Source organism: Macaca mulatta, chromosome 19, assembly GCF_049350105.2.
Source record: "Macaca mulatta isolate MMU2019108-1 chromosome 19, T2T-MMU8v2.0, whole genome shotgun sequence".
Classification (NCBI taxonomy): Eukaryota; Metazoa; Chordata; class Mammalia; order Primates; family Cercopithecidae; genus Macaca; species Macaca mulatta.
In genome coordinates, this window is record NC_133424.1 from 41,547,702 (window position 1) to 41,570,676 (window position 22,975).

At 47.3% G+C, this 22,975-nt stretch overlaps 1 protein-coding gene across 10 annotated transcripts in view; it reads left to right on the forward strand.

Annotated features, from left to right (window-relative positions):
• Positions 1-22,975, forward strand: part of ZNF536 (zinc finger protein 536) — a 488,422-nt gene that overhangs the window by 52,137 nt on the left and 413,310 nt on the right. For all 10 annotated transcript variants that reach the window (XM_015123486.3, XM_028839572.2, XM_028839579.2 and 7 more), the window contains exon 2: positions 7,014-7,083. The gene's annotated coding sequence lies outside the window, so the exon portion shown is untranslated. The remainder of the gene's footprint in view (positions 1-7,013; positions 7,084-22,975) is intronic.

A 22,975-nucleotide genomic window follows, 5' to 3' on the forward strand; every position in this document is an offset into this window, starting at 1 on the left:
AAAAATACATGCACGGGGCAGGCGAGCTGATGAGAGGAAGCCTCTCCACTCCTCTTTTATCATCCCTGAGCCTGGTCCGATATCATAGGGTCTCAGGTTTCTGTCAGCGTCTGATGTCTGTGTATCCTGAAAGCATTTAGATCGAACAGGTATCAAATAGCTTCTCCATCAAAGTTACCTTTGTTTTAAAATGAAAGAAGAGGCTTCCTTTGGAAGCGTGTCTGGGCAGCCCTACGCGCTCTGTGTTACAATATTTCAGCCGCCTCGTATGATGCTGGGCTCTGCGTCAGGGTGGCAACTGCGGCCCACCTCCAACGTGCATGTGAATGCTCACACGTGCACACACACATGCACACACAGCACATACCCACACACACACTCACACAGGTGCTAGCGCCTGTGCGTGGAGGCCTGACGCAGTGTGTCCGTTGTGGGACCCTGTGGAGTGGGCTGATGGGTTTTGGGAAAGACCATGCCATGTTTCTAGTGCTTGTCCTCCTCTTTGAGACACATTGTGGCTGTTGAATAACAGCGCAGGCACCTGCTCTGGTGGAAGTGAGCAGAGGGTGACCATTTCTCCGTCGGCATGTCATGCCCTCTGGGAGGAGGGCAGTGGCTTCAGCATGACCCTGACAGCAAGATACTTGTGGGCGGTGCTGTCTTCAGCAGAACCCACCTCACACTCTCTCTGGGCCCTGTCCTCTCCTACTCAGGCTTCGTGCTGGTGACTTGGGACCCGATGTTTTGAAATGTAGGTTTTATCATTATTCAGATATGACGCGGCCAACAGGGCAGGAGACAAGTGAGATTGAAGGGACAGTTTGTTACTCACAGTTCCCAAGAGGAAGACATGCCATGCCACGCGGGGGCCACATGGGGAAGCACCAGGGTTCCTGGGAGGCAGAAGGTGGGAGGGGAGAAGATGGACAAGAGCCTTCATTGTGGCTTCCCAGGGAAAGGCGAGGCAAGGCAGGGTTGAGAGGGTTTGAATTGGCTCGTTTGAGTGGTTTCCACAGGCATGGACCATGGGGGTTGCTTCTAGTTGTCTGGTTTCTGGCCGCGGGCAATTAGGGCAGGAGGATAGTGGCCCCAAGTGGGAGGGCCCTGTGAGAGCCCAGTAAAGGTGGTATTGGCGATGTGGTTTGGACTGGCTGTTTTATGTATAAAAAGAGCTCCCAGGGAGTCATTTACCAACTCTAGAAATGCGCTAGCTCTGGGCAGGACCAGCAAGGCCCCAAGATATCAGAGCATCAGAACCTTTTGGTGAACACACCTGGACACCTGGACCCTGGGCTGAGGCTGATTTGGAGGCTGGTTCCCTGTGCCCCTCGGGTCCCGGTCCAGGTAAGCATGGCTTACTCTGGGCTCTCCTTACTCTTGGTGTTCTACTTGCAGGTCTCACCACTCTGTCATGGAACACATCCTGAATCTGCCTGCCTTTCCCCTGCCACCGCTCTCTCTCCAGCTCACACCAGATCCTCCCTTACCTGCACACCTGCAGCAGCCTCCCCCGTGGGTCCCCCTGCCTCCTCTCTGGCCCCTTCTTTTCTGTTCCTTCCATAGCAGGCATATAGTGCAAATAGGTCATGGTTTTCCCGTGATCTAGGTATGTGGATCCTAAAAAGCCTATCTTCATCCATTCTCTCGCTCACTCTCCATACCCAGGCCGCAGGGAATGTCTTGGTGCTCCTTGAATGCACCGTCTCCATCCGACCTCAGGGCCTTTGCACTCGCCGTTCGCTCTTCCTGTACCTCTGTTCCCCGCATTCTCGCAGAGTTCACTCCCTTACTTTATTCTGGTCCCTCGCCAGCTGTTGCTTCCTTAGAGAGGTCTCTGATTGTCACGGTCATTTCCCCCAGCTTTATTATCTTCTTAGAGATTGTTATTTGCTGGTATATTTTACTTTCGTCTTTCATTTGAATCTGGTCTTGGAAACATGAGCTCCACGCAGGTGGACACGGTGTTTATCACTGGATCCCCAGAAACAGAACAGAGCTTGACTGCAGGGGCCCTGGATGGGTAATGGCTGAGTGAGTGGCTGATTCTCCGAGGCTCCTCCCTGGGAGCTTTCCACACCAGGACCCCCCACTCCTGTTGGAAACCTGTAGCAACAATGGGTGTGTCATTTGGGGCCATGTTCATCCCCCAGGGTTCTCTGAGAAAGAGTCACTCAGTGCTTGGGGCAAAACTTCCAGATCCGGTTGGAGGAGCTGTGGTTTTTTTGCTCGGGTCCTTGTTGCTAGTGGAACTTTAGAATATCAAGCTCTGGGCTGGGAGGAGGTCTTAGAACCATGGGAGGGAAGTTGCCAGCACCCAGGGGGTGCGCACTGGAGAAGAGGCCCTGTGTACCTTTGGACGCGGAGAGTCTGCTCTCCGTAGAGGGCTCCAAGGCATTGCTTGGGAGCCACTGCACTCAGGTGTCATCTTGGGGGAGACTTAGTTGGGCACCCCGCTGTTTCCCCTCTGGAGGTTTTAACCATGTCCTTCCCTGGGCAGAGGGCCGAAGGAGCCGGGCTGGCTTTGTCTCCAAATCCTCCTTGCCCAACTCTTTTTCTGGAAGGAAAGTAGTTTCTCTGGCTCCCAAATGCCACTCACTCGGATGCCTCTGCAGACAGCCCATGTTCCTGCTGCCCGGCCTCCCAGTGGCCCATCTAGGGAAGGGCCGTCCTGTGTCTCCCCAGGAATACACTCCACCTCCCGCAGGAGAGAATGGAACATGGGCCAGGAGGGGGAAATTGAAGCAGCCCTTGCACCTTTCCTTCAGTCCATCTGCCTTGCCTCCATCCGTCCGTCTGCACTTTCATCCTTCCATCTGCTCCTTTTCTTTTGTCCTCTCTTCCACCTTCGGACCCTCTCTTTCCTCTTGCCCTCCTTACTTTTGTTTTCCCTCCCCCTTCCATTTTTGCATCCCTCTCCATCCTTCTGTCCTTCTCTCCTCCCTCTCTACATCTTTCCTCCATCATTCCATTCCCATCCTCCTGTCTGTCCTCCTTCCATCCTTCTGTCTTTTTTTTTTTTGAGACGGAGTCTCGCTCTGTCGCCCAGGCTGGAGTGCAGTGGCCGGATCTCAGCTCACTGCAAGCTCCGCCTCCCGGGTTCACGCCATTCTCCTGCCTCAGCCTCCCGAGTAGCTGGGACTACAGGCGCCCGCTACCTCGCCCGGCTAGTTTTTTGTATTTTTTTTAGTAGAGACGGGGTTTCACGTGTTAGCCAGGATGCTCTGATCTCCTGACCTCGTGATCCGCCCGTCTCGGCCTCCCAAAGTGCTAGGATTACAGGCTTGAGCCACCGCGCCCGGCCCATCCTTCTGTCTTAACTTCCCTCCTCCCCTCCCTCCCATCCACCCAGGTCCTCCGACAGAGGTGAGGGGCTGGGAGGAGAGTCTGACACCACCGTTTCCCCACATGCCGGACTGTCCTCTGCATGTGCCCGGGGCTTGCTGTGGCCTCAGTGATAGTGACGTTCATTGCTGCTCTCATGTCCTCAAATTGTCATGGTGCGGGGTGGAGACAGGTGTGCGGTGCCCACAGGCATGAAACTCGCTGGCCTGGAGGACCGCTCTTTGTTAAACTCAGGGCCCATCTCAGAGCATGGTGATGCTGGGGGTACCCCATCTCTGCTCACCTCTTGACTGGCCAATCACCCTCTCCCTCAGAGCCCATGGGTCTGAGTCGAGCAGGCTAGGCTTTTGCTCAGGGAGGGTTTCTCTGGCTCCTTCAGAGCTCCTGTGTAGGCAGCTCTGGGAGGATATGGGAGGGAGGAGGGTGCCCCGTGCCCTGGGGGGAGCCCGTGTGGCCTCCCGCTTTGGTGGACAGAGGGGCCCGTGCAGGGCTAGCTTGTAAGTCGGTGTTCTGCGGGGCTCATTCAGTGAACACGGCTGGGCCGCTGGGTGGGTTCTGCCTTGCCTGTGGAATTCACAGGGATGGGAGAGTGTGCGCTCAGGGTAGGCCCACTGTGTGCCAAGATGGGTGAGAGATGCCGACGCACCTTCCACTTCCTCGCTTGATTGGTGCCCATCCATATCTTCCCGTGCTCCCGCTTCCCCTTTGAAGTCCCTCTCTCAGAACTTTCCACCCCTCCTCTTGTCTCCCCTTCCTCAGAGAGGCCTTGGGAATACCTCTGGCTCTAGGAAGTCTCCCTTTCTTCCTCCTCACTCCCAGCACCCTGCATCCCTGCTGTACTCCAGCCAGGGTCCACCCAGGAAGTGGCCATTCAGGCTTCCCTTCTTCAGCCCCTGCAAACCTTCTCACTCCCCTTTCTGGAAGTTGAGGCCACTCTGTTGCACTTCTGTGCCCCTCCCTGGCCTCCAGCCCTGTCTTCACCAGGGCCCTGCCTGCACTTGCTTAAGGGCTTGAGTCAACTCTGCCCCACTCCCAGTGCCTTGCCTTTGATGTGCTCCTTGTCCTGGCAACCAGGACCTTCACACGATGGGTGCTTTCTGCATCTGATGGGCAGACCTGCTTGGCCCCTGACCTATCCCAGAGGCCCCAGTGCACCACAGGTGCTGGGAAGGGAGTCTCCAAGCCACTGAGTGAACAGGCCTCTTAAGCTCATCCATGTTGCTGGCGAGGGCTGTGTGGGAGCCTTATCTGTGCTTTAAGAGGGACGCAGGAGCCATCGGTGTACAGTGGGTGGAATTTCAAGCACTGAAACGCACCTGTGGAAGTTCCCTTATTTTGATGTGGTGGCAGCTACCCAACCCCTCTTAGTTCATACCATGCTTTTTGCCACCTTTTCAATATTCCCCCTCCCACCCCTACTCTGAACTGCACCAAACTGGGCTCGTGGGCAGAGTCTACTGGGTGGCCCCTCAGCTCGGGGTCCCTGTAGGGGACAGGGTGAGGGGAGGCCTCATGTCCAGTCTGCTTCCGGTTATGCCACTGACTGTGTTATCTCTAAATACAAGTCACTTACTTGCACAAAAAGAGCTGTTTCTTTTTTTGAGGAAGACAGAATGATTCTGCTGGTGCTTCCCTTCCTCCCCACCCTGCATCACGAGAGCATCTGCGGTCGGATGCAGTTACCTTTCCCCGACCCGCAGTGACTCTAACGACATCAGACACGAGGATCCTCCTCCTGTTTAGACTGGATCAGAAAGGCACAGATGGAACTAACTTGATTTCTTTTCCTAAGGGCCCAGTGAGGCTGTACTCATCGGCTGCCCTGCTGGCATGTTGGGCTAACCTTGCTCATGCAGGTCAGACACCCTTGCATAAACCCACTAATCCATTGGGAGAGCATAGCCTCCAATGTAGCTACGAGGCTTGTGCTGGGCCCTTTCATGATTTAGAGCATAGAACCTGAGGGGTTTGTGCCCATCACTGCCCCAGTGCCAACTGCAGGAGACGGTGTTCTGATCAATGGCGTGAAGCTGAACAAACCGGTGTGGGACTTCCTCCGATGAAGCCTCTCTGTGTTCTCCTGTCGTTGGCATTTATAGGGCTTCTAAGTGAATGGCCCCTGGAGAATAGTCCTAGAATTTTGCAAGTCATGAGCTTAGATATAAAATCTGAGTGTGTCTCCCATCTCCTGCAACCCCCTCCCTAAACATAAGGAGGTCTTAGAGCAAAGCAAATAAGTGTTTTCAAAGCCAGCTGGGTGCTGGGGATCTGTTTAGATCAGCGATAGGACAGAACCTTGGAAAGTGTAACATCGGGCATTTGTTCCTCACTCCTTAGATTTTGAGTGACACAGGAAAAAAAAAATACAAAAGATCATCTGATTCAGGGGCGAGAGAGAGACAGACAGACAGACACTGAGATGTAATTTCTTTCCTTGTTGGAGATGGTTGAGATGTCAGCTTTTGCTTTATGTCTCAGGATAGGCAGGTAGAAATGTGTTTATAGACAGCAGCTTCCCTGTGGCACCCTGAGAAAACACTTTTCGAGCATGTAGTCAGCGAACACCTTTTTGGTTGACAGAAATCGGCCTCGGAGTTGAGTGAAGTGTTGCAAGCCAGTGGTTCAATCAGTACAAACCTCTTGGGGTGGGGCTGCCACCAGTCCTCCAAATGTATCTTCTGGTTTTCCATGTGCAGAATCAGATTTTTTGAATCCATAGCAAAATTCTACCTCTGTGATCAGAATTTACAACTTCACTTTCAGTAAAATATAATTTATTAAGGGAACTTATGTTTGCCCCATAACATCCCTTCTGTGACATGGCAAAACAAATGAGAATCCGAATTGCACTGGGTGAGGAGTAGGCTGGAGATCACAAGCTGGGGGCTGGCCTTCCTTGATTACCCCCTAGCCAGCAGCTCTGCAGCCATCATAGATGAACATCCCAGCTTTCCTTCTTGGCCTTTATCACCTCTGAGCATGCCATAGGAGGTGAGATCACCCATGTAGGACTTACTTCAGTGATAACACAGAATGAAGAAGTAGCAGATCTCACTGGCTGCTGCTTTCCTGGTCTGGGTTCGGGGGAGAGGACTTTGATGCCAAACACAACATCTCTAAGCCTCTGTCAGTGACAGATTCCCATTCTGTATCCATTGGCTACCAAACAGGCTTGGCCAGTTGAAATTTGGGTGGAATTTTGGTCTACTGTAAAGGGCTCCACAAATCAGGGAAAAAGCAAGAACCCTTGGGTACTTCCTCACTTTGAGAATTCTAAAGAAGAGAGACAGCGAGAGAGAGAGAGAGAGAGAGAGAGAGAGGAGATAGATAGATAGATAGAGAGAGAGAGAGAGAGAGAGCCCTTATAATATTAGCTCCTATTTCTTCTTCTGTCCCATATAGAGAAGATAAGAGATGATTAGAAGTTCTTTTTGTGCAGGTGGCAATTTCCCACTGAAAACAAGCTGAGGAAATTTGGTTGATTGCAGCAAAGGTCACATAGTTCCCATTTTTTAAATTGCTCAAAGAATTGGGGGCAGTGGGGGCTATTCAAGGTTTTTAGGCTCTCAACTAACCCAGCAAATTGTTACTTTGGATGAATGCTGTTTATGTGACTTACTGAAGTTGACGTGTGTGACATTTACAGTTTCTAACAGGTCTTATTTTTGCAGTTCCTGACCACCACGGCTTTAAGAATATCCTTCAACCAGGAGGGAGATCCATTGCTTTAAGACTTGCCTGGTAAGGACCATCGATTTGTAGTTTGTTGAACTGGTGTCTGTCTGTGAGTTTGTGGGGAAGTCCAGGCTGCCTTCTCTGGGCTGCTGATCCCTGTGCAGAACTATGGAGAAACTTCCAGAGTCACAGGTGTCTGGGAGGTAGCATTGGTTCCATATCTTGTGGGTGGGGTGAACGTGCAATGTGGAGACAAGTTCTTGAGTCTCTGAACAGGTTCCCCCCATGAGGCAAAGCCCAACAAGGGTGACTTCCTTCTCTCTTGCGTGACAACCTGAGTCCCTGTCTGCCAGCCAGCAGCCTGGAACCAGGGCTGAGAGCTGGTGGGGCTTTTGCTAAAGGCCAAGTGACTTCGTCCAAGTGCCGCCTGCTATAGGGCTCCTCATCACTCACCGGGTGACTCAGCGGCTTGGCCCAGTCTTGGATGAATCCCGTCCCAAAGCAGCTCTGCGTTTGTCACCTCAGTCAGACTCCAGATCGCAGACTTCCGGACGGGGTGTATTTCCGGCGCAGGAGCTGGTACAAACTTAAAATACAAAAGAAAGGGCGACATGTGTATTTGATATCTTCGGTGGCCTCATCTTAGGCTGCCCCTGATATCTCTGTAAACTTACCCTCAGATGTAATTAGCCAAGCCCACCTTCTTCTGACCACACGTCTCAGAGGTCACTACATAAACCAGGGAAATTGATAGCAGAATTATGCACTCAGGAATTAATCTTATATTGCACTGAATATATATGTGTATATATATATATATTTTTATCATGACTTTATATTGCTGGAAAAGTGCTTACTTCTGATTTTGTGGATATTCCTGACCGTGGATTACTTTTATTTTGGTTTTTACACAACAGTTATATTAGAAATTTGCTGTTTTATTCTTACCTTCTTAGTAAAAATCCTTTTATCACACAATGGGTAATTTATATCCATTACCAGGCCTTTCAATCCTTTTCAGTGGGGCTGTCAGTGCCGTTGGCACAGTAATGATTAATGTGATCTAATAATAGTGTACCATTATATTACCTTAGTAAAACATGTACCAACACCCTATTCCGATCTACCAAATTCATAGCTTCCTATAATATTTTTGTTGAAAGACAGGATTACTATTTTTCAAAGCTGATTTTTTCCCCTTTAACATATTTAATGAAATTCACAATTCTTTGCCTTAGTAATCCTGAGCATGTGACTGGGCTTGATGGGTGAATTCCACATCTGTAGGCCCTGTTGTGATTTGTCAGGAGAGAGGTCCAACCATCCCAGCGATCTGTCAGAGAGATTATTTTGTTTTTGTTGGGCCTCGGTTGTTTTGCCTTGAAGAAGAAGAAAAAAAAAATTGTCGGTTTTCCAGCCCCTTCTGATGCGTAATAAGGAAGGTGTGTTTTAGATTGAAAGGCAAAGGAGGAAGTGATTTGGTTTTTTCCTCCCCTCTGTCCCCTGCCTCTGTGTGCTGGTGAATCAGAGGTATAGCTGAGCCGGTGGAAATAGCTTCAAACCGCTTCCCCAGAATTGCCGCTCTCTGACCCATCTGCTCCTCTCGCTGTGGCCCAGCCTCTCTGGGTCTTTCACATTTGGCATTATTGAAATTTTGGGCTGGATGGTGATTTGTTGCAGGGCCCTCCCGTGCACTGTAGAATGTTTTGCAACATCCCTGGTCTCTGCCCACTAGATGCTGGTAGCATGCCCCCACCAACACTTCCTCCATTGTGACAATCAAAATAGCTCCAGAAATCGCCATATGTCCCCTGGGGGGGCCCAATCAGCTCTTGTTGGTCTAACCTAGTGGGAACAAGAGCAGATATTTTTAGTGTGTGGGGGAAATTCCTGTCAGAGTTCCAGAGTTCCATCGTGCTTCTTCAGATGTCTTTGGCTTTGGGGGAGAAGATGTGCGGGTGAACACGGCGCAGGGCATCCTTTCCTTGGCTGAAATACAGCCCTCTTCCTCCTCTCTCCCTCCTCCTCTGTCAGGAGCCTGGCCCGAGAGAGGGCCTGAATCTTAGCGTCTTCCACTTAAATCCCATTATAATCACGCTCATGATTGATAACATTCCACCTTTTCAAAGGGCTTTAAAATCTGTGTCAACCAAGGATGACATTATTGTAGTGCGGGCGAGATGTATTCAAACAATTACACACTCAAATCAAAGTGGGAAGGTTTGTCCTTCTATCTCAGCGCCTTTGTGTGATGTGGCTTCAGCCAGCACTGCAGTCCTCACAGCCCCAGAGACCTTCAACAGAAAAATAAATGGGAAGAAACAGGTTTTGCCCTTGGTACCACTCAGCTTGGAAGGCAGCTTGGGTATTTGGGCTCCTTAGGGCTAGAGGGTGGGGGAGCAAGGAAAGATTGTTGAGCATAGGGGAGAGAGAGAGAGACAGACAGAGAAAGAGAGAGGGAGAGATAAAGAGAGAGACCGAGAGAGACAGAAAGACAGACAGACAAACACACACACACACACACACACACAGAGATAGAGAGAGAGAGAGAGAGAGAGAAAGAAGGAGAGAGACAGAGAGAAATCCTTGTTTTGATTTGGAACAAAAACTACTGCTCCAACATTGGCTCGAAATAGGCAATCAACTGAAATCAGGAAAAGTATTTTGAATACAAAATTTATATTGAAATACTTGAATCTTGATACGTGTGCACCCACATACATGTATATATTTAAATCAAGGATATAGACAATGAGAAATAAAGCTTCTGTCATCAAAATATTGCGTGCAGTATTTGCCCTTAGATAATTCTGCCACGTTGGAATACAGTTTTGTACTGTTAACATTTCCATACGAGACACTCTTGTTTGTTTTTACAACTGATCCTTGATGATAACAGCAAATGAGGAAATGGCTCTGATTTACCTTTGTGTTAGGAAGATTTGAGATCCATTGTGTTGTTTGGTGCAGGAAGCATTTTACTGACCTACTCCTTTACTGGTTTCTGGTCTGTCTCTCCTACTGCGATGTAAGAGTGGTGAGGGTAGGGGCTTATGTGTTTTGTTCCTTAGTTCCTAAAATGGTGCCTGATGCACAATAGCTTCTCAGTGAAGTTTTGGTGACTAGATGGATGGATGGAAGGATGGATACATAGATGGGTGGATGGATGGATAGATGGGTGGATGGGTGGGAGGGTAGGGTGATGGATGGATGGATTGATGAATGGATGGCTGGATGGATGAGTGGATGGGTGGGTGGGTAGGTGGGTAGATGGATGGGTGAATGGGTGAATGGATGGATATGTAAATAAATGGACAGATGAATGGATGAATGGATAGATGAATAGACAGATGGATGGGTGGATTGATGGAGGATGGATAGGTGGATAGATCGGTGGACGGATGAATGGATGGGTGGGTGGGTGGATGGGTAGATAGATGAGTGGGTAGATGGATAGATGGATGGATGGATGGATGGACAGATGGATGGATGAATGGATGAGTGGATGGATGGTTGGATGGATGGATGGATGGATGGATGGATGGATGAATGGATGAGTGGATGGATGGGTGGTTGGGTGGCTGGATGGGTGGGTGGGTGGATGGATGGATGGATGGGTGGATTGATGGATGGGTAGGTGGATGGATGGATGGGTGGGTGGATGAATGGGTGGGTGGGTGGATGGATGGATGGGTGGATGGGTGGATGGATGGATGGTGGATGGATGGATGGGTGGGTGGATGGATGGATGGGTGGATGGGTGGATGGATGGATGGGTGGATGGATAGATGGATGAATGGATGAATGGGTGGATGGGTGGGTCTCTATCTCAAGCCCTAACATGTACCTGAAAATATTGGGCTCATTGATTTAAACGAAATCTGACTTTTACCATCTATTCACTCATTGGTCTCCCAAGCATTTTTTGAAAGCTTTATTTTCAAAATCTAATGATCAATTATAACAAGGCATTTTCTTTTAGTCTAGTTCTTTTAGTCTAGTTTTTCAAAATGGAAAAAATATGTCTAGGACTGTGCAAGGCAACCTCCGTGAACTGAAAACCACCCTGTTATAAAAATGTCTTTAAAAATCCACAAGGGCTCATACACAGATGACTGGGACTGAAGGCATGGAGGTCATATAGGTGAAGATGGTCTCTTTCCATGTAGGATGTGGATGAGGGATTTATGAGGCTAAAAGGACTTCCTGCCCACGTGACTGGATGTCTGTCTCCTGGGCAAACCTCTGCAATCTGCACTGTATTCCATGTTCTTCTGGGGATTCTCGTGTGTACTCTTTAGACCTGCCAAGCATTGGTCTCTGTGGAGCTTGCCACTGCTGAGTCCTGTGAGGTCAGCTGTCTTGAGGGGATAGGCTGAGGCTCTGGGGAGTGGGATTCCCAAGTTCTGGCATGGTATGTGTAACGTGCCCATCTATTGGAAAACTTATTCTCAGTGATGAGAATGGTGCAAGTTACCTCACCCTTGACTTTTAAATTATTGTACCATGGACATTACAGCAGTACCAGTGAGAATGTACTAAAGAAGAAAGATAAATGACCTCTACGTCTGACAATGTATTGTAAAGGTATAGGCTTTGGAAGCAGGTTGGAACCCTGACTCCACCATTCAGTAGCTGTCTGATCCAGTGTCAAGGGACTTGCACTTTAGTTTTCTCATCTGTAAATTGGGAACAATCTGGTAGATAACACTGTGTGATCCACTTAAAACACTGCCTGGTTCAAAGTAGGCATTTAATACAAGCACGGCACTGTTATTATTTTCATTTCCTCTCTTCCATCATCTTTCCCCCTTTCTCCATCTTTATTCAAGATTAATGAAAATATAGGACATTTTCAGATAATTAGGCTTTTCCTCTCAGTTTCATACCAGTGCTAGGAACCCCAAGATGTTGCCAGGCGTGTGGTCTTTCCAGCATCCCTTGAGTCCTTGGTTAGCAAGTTCAGAGAACGTCAGAAAGGGTGGTGAGTCTCCTGAGCCAGCTTCTCCATCCCATTCCTTTGTGAAGGAGCATTGTTGACACACCACTGGGGGCTTGGGATTTGCTTGGTGTTTGAAGAACGCATTCCTGAGATGGATGCCACGTGGTCACGACGGGTGGGTGGGGACAGCCAGCCCTTAAAAGGGAAGGGAGGACTGTGATGTTTCTCTTCCACCCCTTCACAAGTGAGACTGTTTTGCACCATGGCCCGGTTTTATATTTTTAGCTTCCACTGAAATTTAATGTTTTGCTTTTGGTTTATTATGTATGCAAGTATCTTGCTGATAAATTACATGTGTAATTGTACCATCGTAACCACTGCTAGTCAGCGACAACATATAATTAAACTCACCCTTGTAGTCATTGAACTTTTCTGTCCCTGACAAGATCACTGACCACTCCAAGGAGGGCGTACCTCCACGTATGAGCCACACGAGTGCCCGAGTGGCCGGACCACCACGGGGGCCCCTGTGCTTTCCTGCACGTGTGCACAGGCCGACTTCCCTGGATGGCCACACATGGGATCCAAGGGTTGGCTCATGAGGTCCAGGGGTGCTTCTCCCTTTATTTCTGTGTCTATGATTATTGGCTCCAGAGTGGGTGCCTGGTAAACACTTTTGTGAGTGAATCTTAGAATTTTCTTCAGTTGCCTCTGAGCCCTCTTTTCTCATAAGCTCCCCAATGCCTATCCTACTCATTTTTTAGGGGTGTTTGTTATGTTGCTCTTCTGCCCCTATGCCAAGGGTAAGCTATAGCCTGTGACTCATATGCAGCACACTGCCTGTGTGTGTGTGTGTTTTACATTTGAGAATTTAAAACAATAGCAACAAAATACACATAATATAAAACTTAACTATCTTGACCATTTTAGAGTTCAGTGGCATTAAATAGTTACATCACTGTGCAACTGCCACCACCTCCCATCTCTAGAACGTTTTGAAACTGAAACTCTAGACCCATTAAATAACTCCCCATTCTCCCTACCCATTCCAGGTCCTGGCATCCGCTATGCACCTGTCTGTCTCTGTGAATTTGACTACTCTAGGTACTCTATATAATGGAACCATATAGTATTTGTCATTTTATGACTGCTTATTTTGCTTAGTAGAATGTCCTCAAGGTTCATCCATATTGTGGCCTGTGACAGAATTTCCTTCCCTTTTAAAGCTGAAAAAGATTCCACTATACAGTATGTATATACCACATTTTATTTTATTTTTTGTTTGCTTTTCTTTTATTTTGAGACAGGATCTTACTTTTGTTCCCCAGGCTGGAGTGCAGTGGCATGATCATAGCTCACTGTAGCGCCACACTCCTGGGCTAAGGCGATTTTCCTGCCTCAGCCTCTTGAGTAACTGGGACTACATGTGTGCACCACCACTAATTTTTAATTTTTTTTTGTAGATATGGGGTCTTGCTATGTTGCCCAGGCTGCTCTTGAGCTTCTGGGCTTGAATCATCTGCCAGCCTCAGCCTCCCAAAGTGCTGGGATTATAGGCATGAGCCACTGCACCCGGCCCCCTATGTCGTTTATCCACTCACCCATCAATGACACTTGGGCTGCCTCCACCTCATGGCTATTATAAATAATACTGCTGTAAGTGTGGGTTTACATGTTTCTTTTTTCAAAAAATTTTACTTTAAGTTCTGGGATACGTGTGCAGAATATGCCAGTTTGTTACATAGGTATACATGTGCCATGGTGGTTTGCTGCACCTATCAACACATCATCTAGGTTTTAAGCCCTGAATGTATTAGGTATTTGTCCTAATGCTCTCCCTCCCTTTGCCCGCCACCCACCAACAGGCCCTGGTGTGTGATGTCCCGCTCCCTGTGTCCATGTATTCTCATTGTTCAACTCCCACTTATGAGTGAGAACATGCACTGTTTGGTTTTCTGTTCCTGTATTAGTTTGCTGAGAATGATGGTTTCCAGGTTCCCTGCAAAGGACATGAACTCATCCTTTTTTATGGCTGTATAGTATTCCACGGTGTATATGTGCCACATTTCCTTTATCCAGTCTATCATTGATGGGCATTTGGGTTGGTTCCAAGTCTTTACTTTGTAAATAGTGCTGCAACAAATATACGTGTGCATGTGTCTTTATAGTAGAATGATTTATAATCCTTTGAGTATATACCCAGTAATGGGATTGCTGGGTTAAATGGTATTTCTGGTTCTAGATCCTTGAGGAATCACCACACTGTCTTCCACAATGGTTGAACTAATTTACACTCCCACCAACAGTGTGAAAGCATTCCTATTTCTCCACATCCTCTCCAGCATCTGTTGTTTCCAGACTTTTTAATGATCGCCATTCAAACTGGCGTGAGATGGTATCTCATTGTGGTTTCTATTTGCATTTCTCTAATGACCAGTGATGCTGAGCTTTTTTTCATATGTTTGTTGCCCGCATAAATGTCTTCTTTTGAGAAGTGTCTGTTCATATCCTTCACCCACCTTTTGCCGGTGTTGTTTGTTAATTTTCTTGTAAATTGGTTTGTGTTTATATGTTTCTTCATGACCCCGCACTTAATTCTTTTGCGTGGAATTGCGGGATCTATGGTAATTCTATGTTTAATTTTTTGTGGAACTGCCATACTGTTTTCCATAGTGGCTGCACCATTTGGCATTTCCGCCAGCAGTGTGCCAGGTCTCCACTTCCTCCACACCCTTGTCAGCACTTATTATTTTCCGTTTTTATGCTAGCAGCTGTCTTCATGGGTGTGCAGTGGCTCTTAGTATGGTTCTGCCTGTTCTCATATGGCCTATGAGCTAAGAATGGCTTTTCCATTTTTATATGATTGAAAAAAGTCAAAAGAAAAATAATGTTTCATGATACTGGAACATTGTATGAAATTTAAATCTCAGGGCCCGTACATAAAGTTTTATTGGCATGCAGGCACTCCTATTTGTTTATATGTTGTCTGTAGCTGCATTTACGCTACAAAGGCAGAGTTGGGTAGTTGAGACAGAGACTGTGTGACCCGCAAAGCCTAAAATAGTTACCACCTGGCACTTTATGGGAAACTTTTGTCAGTCCTGTCCTATGATAAGTGCTGTATGCTTTCTCTGTTTAACCTCCTCTCTAATCCATTTTGCAGACACAGAAACTGAGGCTCAGCAAAGATAAGTAACTTCAAGTCACACATTACCTAAACAGGGCACATGTGCCTGTCCATGTGACTCCAAATCTTTCATTCCTCACTACCATATTAAATGAACAAAATCATTTGAAGATGGCTCTTTCTAGAGAACTGCTTTTTTTTCTCTTTTTCTTGCTTTTTTTTTTTTTTTTTTTTTTTTGAGACAGGGTCTCACTGTTGCACAGGTTTGAGTGCAGTGGCATGATCACTGCAGCCTTGACTTGACTTCCTGGGCCCAAGCCATCCTCTTGTCTCAGCCTCCCAAGTAGCTGGGACTACAGGCATGCACCACCACACCTGGCTACTTTTTCTGAATTTCTTTTGTAGAGACAGGGTTTTGCCATGTTACCCAGGCTGATCTTGAACCACTGACCTCAAGCAATCTTCTCACCTTGGCCTCCCAAAGTGCTAGGATTATAGGCATGAGCCACTGCTAGGCCTCCAGGGGACTTTTCTGGGTGTTTTTAGTAAGCCTGAGGTCAGGTCCTGGTTGAGGAAAAAAAATTGTAATTATACTAAGATGTGATGTTGTCACTGGGAGAGGTAGCCAATTGAGGGAGAGAATGAAGATGGAAGGAGAAGTTAGGTGAGCTAAGCTTTCCTTTAATTCTTATGTTTAAATTCTAAGACCTACGCCTTATGTTGCATGGCAAAATGAGCTTTCAACTCTAAGGAGATAGTTTTAGGATGCAGGCATGTCAACACGCACAGGATTTCCTCAGGATTAGAAGAAAAGCCAAACCAATCAATAACTTCTTCTTGCATTAAAAAAGTGAATTATTTCCATAACTGAGAGGAAAGTAAGCCAGGGTCTACAAGGGAACCTGTTGATTGATTCTTTCTCTTTCATTCTTTGGATCGCATGTTGTTTGGGGTAAATTGTAGCATAGATTACCTTTGGCCCACCCCAGCACATTTTTCCCCAAATGTAGAGATCTGCTCTCCCATCTCTCAGAGGCTGTCTTGGGCACTCCTTTTGCCTCTCGGGCTCTCATGGTCAGTGGGTGCGTTGTTACTGATGAGGGAGTGGTTAGTTCTCTCTCTCTGCCTCCTCCTCTTCTCGCCACCCTCTCTGCCCACCAGGATGTGTGGACTTGGTACCAGGAACCTTCTGATATTTCTTGATACAGAGGACAAAGCATGGATAGTTATTTGTTCTTTCTTCCACGGGAGAAAAGTCTTAATTGATTTTACATATTTGTGTGCATTATGGAAATCACCCATCAGTCCCAACTACTTAGGGGATATTGGGGGCTGCAGGAAATGGCTGGTCTTGCGTCTTTCTCAGGCAAAGAGATTGTGGTTCTCCTTTTATGTTTGGGAATGCACGACATTCCCCCCGCCTGCCAGCCCCCAGCAACTACTGTATTTCAACAATAGGCTTCACGCGGCTGCAGTGTGAGGCACAACAGTGTTTTTCATGAACTTTTGGCTGTGGTTTAGGCCTGGCAGAGCTGGACTCTTACCCTTAGAGTTTTCTGGCTCGATTCATCTTGCACAAAGGAAAGTACGATAATCGGAGTTGCAGGATGATAATGTGATCGGCATGTTAGCACATTGCAAGAAAGACAGAAATGACTTTGGAGTTTGCATTTCATCCTTGAAAATGTGCAGTGCTGCCTGAGCCAAGGGGCCTGTACTTAGTAGGAGCTTGATAAATACTGGAAGAAGGGGTGGGTGAGGGTGGCAGTTGCTTTGTGCCTGAGAAGAGGCAGGAGAAGTATGTGTTAACCTATGCCCATACATTTTGGAAACAGGGAAAGCTATTAGGTTTTTTTTCCCTGTTTAAAGATGAAGTTTGGGTCTTGACTTGGTGTTGTTCTCTCCCTGCCTGGTTGCCCAGTAGGTGTTGGTAACGTGGCCACAAATTCATTTGACCTTGAGTTCCCCGACTCTTCTGCTCCGACGGCCCCTGTCTTTCACTATCTCTTGCCAATGAGCAGCTAAGCATTTATTGAGGGTCCCTGTGCTCAGCTCTAGAGGGTGGAGTGAGGCCCTCAACATGGAGGAGCTTGCTGCCCAAAGGAGAGGGAGTTTTAGCTGGGGAGCTAGAGGCACATGTATTTGTTGAGGTGGCCGTGAAGGGGTGCATGTGTTGAATTTTCCCTACCCCCAAGTCATTTTTATTTTCTTCCTGCAGTACCCCAAGAAAATAATGAAGTTTTTCTAATGTGGATGTGTGTGTATTATTTCATGTCTGAAAACAGCTAATAGTACAAAACGATGCTCTTGAGTGGGCTGAACTCAACAGAATAATTTTTGTTCCTCAACAGAATATAACTTGAGACAACACTGACAGTTAAAAAATGTAAGTATGGCATATGCGGGAATCATTCACCAAATTTCTGTTTCTCCTCTCTAGGCCCCAATGTGTCTCTGTGTGTGTGTGTGTGTGTGTGTGTGTGTGTGTGTGTGTGTGTATTTGAACATGACTTCAATGTTTTTAGAAATGTGACATCCCAAATATGATCAGGTCTCCAGTAACAAGACAGCGGGTGGCCAATGTCCCCATGAGTGGCAGCCTCCCTAGAGAAGGTTCTGGAAGTTTGCAGAATTCTTGCAAGATACCCCTGCCCTGACCCTCCAAACTCAACTCCTGCTTCCTTAGGTGGGGCAGACTCCTCTCTCCTCTCCTACAGGGACTGAAGGCTGAGAGAAGCTTGTGAGGGAGGTTGAGGCAGGCATGCTTACATGAAGGCTACATAGGTGTGGGAAGGAGCACTGCTCTTGGAGTGAGGAGGCTGGTTCTAATGTCTATCTGCAGTCCACAGCCTGGGTGACATTGGAGAGCCTCAGGCCATTGGAACTGCAGGCTGTTACCTGAAGGGTGGGCATCTAAGGTTCTTTGTAAGTCTTAAACAGAATGACCTAGACCAGAGTGTCAGGAATGTACACACAGAGCCCTGGGGGTCTTGGTAGCATGCAGATTCTGATTCAGCAGGTCTAGGGAAGTGAGATTCTGCATACTTAACAGGCTCCCAAGAGATGCTGATGCTGCCGGTCCTTGGACCACACTTTGAGTAGCAAGAGACTGGAGGGGTAATTCTCAAACTTGGCTATCGATGATAACAACACAGGGAACTTTTAAGACCTGCCAATGTCTAGGCCTCCTCCCAGGCCAATCAAATCAGGGATTGCCCTGCAGGAAACAGTGTGATTGGAGGCTGGGGTGGGGAGGTTGTCTGCTCGCTTGTAACCAAGGTATGACACTACGGCTGGAGTAGTGCTGTGGATCTCCAACTTGAGCAGGTGTCAGAATTGCGTGGAGGGCTTTGAAAAAACAACGTTGGGCCCCAACCCACATTTTCAGATTCAGAAGGTCTTGGGTATCATCCAAGAATTTGAATTTCTAACAGATTTCCAGGCAATGCTGTTTCTGCTGCCCCAGGAACTCCACTTTGAGAACCACTGGTCTAATGTAATCCCCTGCCAGTGGATATTCATGAAGCAGAAACGTCCAGGGAGTGGGAGCTGGGGGCTCCAGGACACACAGAGCCCTGCCTCCGGGGTCACTCCGTGCACATCTGTTTTACACAGTGAACTGCCTTGGAAAACTTTCACTTGAAAAAAATTGTGGGTAGAAAAAAATGTTTGAAAACCTCTGAAGCAAAGGCAAGAGTTTTAATCATAGGGATGGCGGATGTTCGTTCTTTAATTGAGGGGCAAACCAGCCAGGATCCTCGGTCCCTCTTGTTGCCAGATGTAGTGGTGTTTGCTCCTAGTCCTGCCCTGTCCTGTAGGAAGTGTTTTCCATGCTGAACTGCTGGCTCCCTTTTGCATATAAGAGTTCACACCTGTCTGGAGGCCTCCATGGGGCCCAGACCAGTGTTGGGCAGGGCAGCTCAGCTTGTGGGGAAATCTACTGTGTGTAGCTGCTAGCGCCTAATGACTGTGTACTGGGGGCGTCAAGCACCATGCTCATTTATATGCATGATCTTATTTAATTCTGTAGTGACCTCATGTAATAAGTACTGTCATTATCCCATTTCAGAGATGAGTATTTGATGCTACCTCCCAGACTGACAGTGTCCAGGAAAGCAGCTGCAGTGGAGGTGGAAAGGCAGTAGGATTCCCTGATTGGTAAGGGCAGTGGAGTGTCATGGGGAAGACTTTGTGCTTGTTGGTGTCTTGGGAAGAGAGCAGAACAGTGCCCTGTCAGCCCCGCAGGTCCCAGAACCCACTACCTGGGCCAGGTGACAGAACTCAGAGCCTTTGGTTGCCTCAGGAGATGTCACCATGGCTGTCCCTTCTTGGTCAAAGTCCCTGTTGGCCAAGACGTCCTGGGGAAAATGGGCAGTGAGGTTCCTTCTGGGTGAAACCCTTTCGTATGGCTCTTGATAGTGCAGAGGTTTCTGGGAGGAGATTCTGTGAACTAGCCGGTGTGAAGAATGGGTGGATCTCTCCAGGGCTCAGGTCCTGTATCTGTGGCTGCCATCTCTAACCATGGAGAGCTGGCTTGGACAGCTCTCAGCTTGCTCTCTACCCACAGGGAGGCTAAACTGCGTCTAAAGCTGCAGGGTTTTGCTGAGACATCATGAAAAAGCTGGTTCTTCCCCCTGGTCACCTAATGTGGTTGGGGCAGAGACTGCAGGCCTTCTGGTTGGAGGAAGGGAGGCACAGATGGGTGTGTGGTCTTCCAAGCAGCATCTAGGTCCTTCTGGTGGCCAGAGGATGGCAGCATCCTTTAGCTCTCATGGGAGCCACCCTCTGTCCTCTGTGTATTTCCCTGTGCTCCCTTCATGGGACTTGGACCTCTGTATTTACAGCTAGTGTTGGCAGTGGAGAGGGGAAGGTGAGAGTAAAACTTCCAGAAGAAAAGCTTCCTATGAGGTGGGGAGTGTGAGGCCCCAGCCAGGGAAGACCCTTCCAGTGGCCAGAACAGTGCTGCTTCCCCTATACCTAAGACATTGCCCTCCTCCTCCAAGAGATTTTCAAAAGAGTTTTGAAGCTCAGTCCAACTGCAGCCCAAGCATCTGCCCTTCAGTTCCATCTTCAACTTAAATGAGATGTATTTAAGGAAAGGCTGGCCTGGAAACTACTGTGATCGGTACCAGGCAGCTTTTTCTCGAAGTCCTTTTAGATGAACTATATAATCCCTTCGTATGCCTGGAAATGATACGTGGGGGAAAGTTTACATCCAGTTTAACAGAATTTCTACTTAAGTGCTTTTTTTAATGGCCCACGTTTGATCTTAAGCCACTTCTTTTTGAACCCTTGAGGGTTTTATTACTGAACTTTAAAAAGAACATTCAGTTCAGAGGGCTGGCATGTTCTCGAATGGAGCTGGATTTTGAAAGAAGGGAGATGAATTTCTTTCCCCAACAGAGGCACAGGTGTCGCCTACCAAAGGTGGACAGAACTCTATTTTTACTTCAGTGTAGCACCAGGATGTAGTGACTGTCTCTTTGAAGGACTAGGCGTGCAGATATTATTGTTAGGATTTGTAGAGAGGATGATGGCTGGAGTAAAGGAGTGGCCAGGAGCTGGGGGTGGAAATTCTCCCACAGGTAGCCCTTTCTCAAGGCTAAATGAGCATCCCCGGCGGTGAACCTCCTTGTATTGTTATGCATATGCATAGCATGGGAGCTCGGTGCCAGGCAGCAGGAGGCCACTGGCCTTGCTTGTGCCTTTATGAGTTAAATTTTCCCCACAAACCTCATGTTTTTTTTTTTTTTTTTTTTTTTTTGAGACAGAGTCTCCCTCTGTCACCCAGGCTGGGGTGCAGTAGTGTAATCTTGGCTCACTGCAATCTCCGCCTCCCAGGTTCAAAAGATTCTCCTGCCTCAGCCTTCTGAGTAGCTGGGATTACAGGTGCGCGTCACCACACCCAGTAATTTTTGTATTTTTAATAGAGATGGGGTGTCATCATATTGGTCAGGCTGGTTTCAAACTCCTGACCTCGTGATCAGCCCATCTTGGCCTCCCAAAGTTCTGGGGTTACAGGCGTGAGCCACCGTGCCTGGCCTCATGCCCTTCTTTAAGGAATCCCACCGGGTCCTCTACAGTGCCCTCTTCCCTTTAGCATAGTGGGCTAATTCCGGGTGCCCATTAGAAATTCAAGACGCATCACTCTGACTCAAGCTGAGACCCTTGGTTGCAACTGGACTATAGGAGGTGTGCCCAGGATGTCCCCCTGTGGCTCACACCCCATCACCAGCTATGCAGAGGCACCATACCCTGTCTTTGCTTTGCCATACAGAGCAGAGGATGTGAAATCAAGAGTCGGACATGGCCCAGAATGTAGAGTGGAGTTTCATTTCTACTCCGGGGTTGCTGGTGCACATCAGGCCAGCTCTGCCTGCCACTGTACCCTTCTGCCTCTCAAGAACAGGTCTCCTGATGACCATTTGCATGGGAGTTTCCTAATGCTGGTAGCGTTGGGGTCAGAATGCTTGCAGCATCCTGGGCTGTTGAAAGATCTTTGTCAACTGCAGAAGAACGGTGTGCTGACTCCTTCATCCTGTCTCACACCGAAGAAACTTTTTGGCATCTAGGAGACTTGAGACCAGGGAATACATTATAGCGATGGTTTCAGGATTGCTGGGAGAATCTGTTTCAGGTGCAGGTCCCCAGGCCTCAGATCTGCAGGTATGGCAGTCTGGGAAGGAACCTGGGAATCTTCATTTCTCCCAGTCTCCTTTGGCAATGCCAGTGGGCCTGGGATTATAGTAACGTTAAACCTAAATTTTAGTGGGTGGACCTCAGAAGGCTGGATTCTGGAAGCTTCTTTCTTACTTCTCAGCTGCAAGACTTTGGGTCAAACATTTTTGAGCTCCGTTTTCTTACCCTTAAGAGAAATTGGGTTGATATGACTTCTAAGAGTTCCTTCAATTCTGAAGTTGCAACACATTAAAAATAATCTGCATTTTAGGCCTGGCAGGTCACATTCCTGCTGAAGAGGGGCCTGGGAAAGAAAAAGACTCTACAATGTGAAAATGTGGGCTTCGTGGTATGAGGCCAAGTTTATAAAGGTAGCCTCTGTGAAAGAATCATTTGTATTTATTGAAATCACTGATTTTAATCACCTTGGATGCTCCCTTGATAAAAAATTATAATCCTCTGTAAATTATGAATACCTTGAAATTCACAAATTCTATCACTTTTGTGATTGGCAACATTAAATGGCAGCAGCTCATTTAAATAAGCAACATCTGGACATTATTATTTTTAGGGATTTTTCATCTGTTGATTTAGAAATCTGGGGCCTTTATGAATCTTGCATGAATATTCTTTTATATTCACATCTACATCAAGACACAAAGGGATAGCCAAAAATATTGTCCAGTGACTCTTTGATGCAATGAATGTGTTTTTTAAACAACAAATCCATTGTGAATGAGAGAAGATATAAAATAGGCTGTGAGGGCAGGTGGTGGGGGCAGCTAGATCCTCCAAGAGCCAGAAGAGTCCAGAAATTCAAAGCCACAGTGGGGAGAAGGTTTAGATTTTATATATAATAATGTAACATTTTAAAATCACAATATGATTTTGGGCTGATGATATTGGAATATGGCAGTCACTATTTCTCAGAATAATCCAATTTAGAACAATGTATTCTGAGCAGGTTTGGTAAAAATAGAAGATCTATCATCCCATGGTATAAGATAATGCATTAATTTTTATGAGTGAGTTATGAAGATGTACAACTCGGTTAAGAGTTAGGATAAACATAATATTCCTTAATTAATCCATTATGCCATGGTACACATGTGCCATTTTTATTACCTTAAAAATGAAAAATGTCAAAAAAGGAAATTGCTGCTTTTTTATATCAAAAAAGCCTTTTTTGAAAAATCATAAAATGGCCTAAT